Source organism: Gossypium arboreum, chromosome 6 (assembly GCF_025698485.1).
Source record: "Gossypium arboreum isolate Shixiya-1 chromosome 6, ASM2569848v2, whole genome shotgun sequence".
Classification (NCBI taxonomy): domain Eukaryota; kingdom Viridiplantae; phylum Streptophyta; class Magnoliopsida; order Malvales; family Malvaceae; genus Gossypium; species Gossypium arboreum.
In genome coordinates, this window is record NC_069075.1 from 22,774,769 (window position 1) to 22,777,475 (window position 2,707).

Sequence of the window (2,707 nt, forward strand, 5' to 3'; positions counted from 1 at the left end):
TCTCAGTTAAGCACAAGGTTTGTTTCCTCACATTTTATTAACACTCGTTTTAAATTTTTAAGGTAAAGATGGAAAGAGTTACCAAAAATCGAGAAATCATCCATAAATACCTCCATGACGTCTTCTACGAGCTCGTCAAAAATGGCAATCATGCAGCGCTGAAAAGTAGCAGGAGCATTACATAATCCAAAAGGCATTCTATGATAAGCAAACGTATCATATGGACATGTAAATGTCGTCTTTTCTTGATCTTCAGGAGCTATTGGGATCTAAAAATAGCCAGAGAGTCCGTCTAAAAAGTAGTAGTACATGTGCCCTGACAATCTTTCCAACATTTGGCCAATGAATGGAAAGGGGAAGTGATCTTTTCTCGTTGCATCATTTAGGTTCCTATAATCAATGCAAACTCTCCAACCTGTGATTGTCCTTGTTGGGATTAATTTATTCTTCTCATTGGCTACAACAATCATGCCTCCTTTCTTAGGAACAACCTGCACTGGACTTACCCAAGAACTGTTAGAAATAGGATAAATAATTCCAGCATCTAAGAGTTTAATTACCTCATCTTTAACAACTTCCTTCATGTTGGGGTTTAGTCGTCTTTGGGCTTGCACGCATGGCTTATATTCATATTCCATTAAAATTTTGTGGGTGCAAAAAGAAGGACTGATCCCTTTAATGTCGAAAATTTTCCAAGCTATAGCCCTTTTATGCTCTCTTAAGACTTGGAGTAATTCCTCATTCTCTTTGGGTTGCAAGTTAGACGCAATAATTATCGGTAATGTTGAGTTATTTCCAAGGAATGCATATTTCAAGTGATTCGGCAATTGTTTAAGTTCTAGTTTGAGAGGTTCTTCAATAGAGGGTTTTTGCTTAAGTTCATCATTTACCTTAATACCCTCATATTCTGCTGGTCTTGGAGAGGTTTCATTCGAATTCAGTTCAGTTCCTATCTCAAAATTATCATCCCCCTCCTCTCCTTGGGCAAGACACAGTTCCAACGTGTCCTTATGTATGATTTCCTGAAAAGAATCTTGAGTAGAATGATCAATAGAGTCAATAAAATAACATGAGTCATCCTGTTCCCTAGAAAATCTCATGGCATCATAAATTTTAAAGATAATCTCTTCGTCACCTACTCTAAGTACCAATTTACTATCACCCACATCAATAACAGCCCTAGCAGTGGCTAAAAATGGACGACCTAAGATTAAAGGCACTTCAACATCCTCATCCATGTCAAGCACAATGAAATCAACACAGAATATAAATTTATCTACTTTTACAAGTACATCCTCTATAATTCCCCTAGGATATTTAACAGATCTATCAGCTAATTGAATACTCATCCTAGTGGGGTTAGGTTCCCCAAGACCAAGTTGTTTAAAAATTTTATATGGCATCAAATTAATGCTAGTGCCTAAATCAGCTAATGCATTATCAACATTCAAACTATCAATTAAGCAGGGAATAGTAAAACTTCCTGGGTCTTTCAGTTTGGTTGGCAGTTTATTTTGGAGTATGGTCAAGCACTCCTCATTAAGTTCCACTGTGGATAAGTCTTCAAACTTTCTTTTGTTTGTTAGAAGCTCCTTTAAAAATTTTGCATAGGTAGGCATCTGCGATATAGCTTTAACAAAAGGTAAGTTAATATGCAGTTGTTTAAAAAGTTCAAGAAATTTATCGAATTGTGCACCCATGTAATCTTTCTTCAACTTTGCTGGATATGGGATAGGTAGTTTATATTCCTTTGGCATTGGATTGTTATTGTTTTTGGGTTTTTCCTCCTCTCCTTTGTCTCTTTTAACTTCTTGTGGTGGCTTCTTTTCGGATTCAGCTAACACCTTCCCACTCCTTAGTGTAACTGCTTTCACATGCTCTTTTGGATTGGGTTCAGTGTTACTAGGTAAACTTCCTGGTGGTCTTTCTGAAATCATCTTAGCCAACTACCCAATTTGATTCTCGAGTCCTTGGATTGACGCTTGTTGATTTTTAATTGCAGTTTCAGTGTTCTGAAAACGGGTTTCCACTACTGAAATAAATTTTGACATCATCTCCTCAAGGTTCGGCTTTTTCTTTTGCTGGTAAAGTTGTTGTTGGAAGCCTGGAGGATGTTGTGGTCTCTGATTCCCTTGGCCTCCCCATGAGAAATTTGGGTGGTTCCTCCAACCTACATTATAAGTGTTATTATAAGGATTATTTTGAGGTCGAAGATTATTACCCATAAATTTAGTTGCTCGTGTTCCATGTTGTGGCCATAAGGTAGGTATTCTGAATTGCTCATTCCACCTCCATTTGTATTGCATTGCATTACTAGGAGAACCTGTGAAGAGCTAAGTAAACCATCAATTTTTTTATTCAAAAGTTTTACCTGATTAGAGAGCATGGTGACTGAATAGGCATTAAAAATGTCGGCTGCTTTCGTCGGCTTTGTCCTCATGACTTGCCACTGATAATTGTTCAGTGACATCTCCTCTATAAATTCATAAGCCTCCTCAGGTGTCTTATTATTGATAGTCCCACCAGCACTTGCGTCAATCATCTGTTTAGTCGAAGGATTCAGGCTATTGTGAAATGTTTGAACCTGCAACCATAAGGGCAGCCCATGGTAAGGGCACCTTCTCAAGAGGTCCTTGTATCTCTCCCATGCATCATAGGATGTTTCTAGATCCATCTGCACAAAAGAAGAGATATCATTCCTTAATTT

At 37.7% G+C, this 2,707-nt stretch overlaps 1 non-coding gene across 1 annotated transcript; it reads left to right on the plus strand.

Annotated features, from left to right (window-relative positions):
• The first annotated feature begins 2,600 nt into the window (after positions 1-2,600).
• LOC128294755 (small nucleolar RNA R71) lies at positions 2,601-2,707 on the plus strand. The gene has a single exon (XR_008285062.1). It is a non-coding gene; the product is annotated as a small nucleolar RNA R71 (small nucleolar RNA).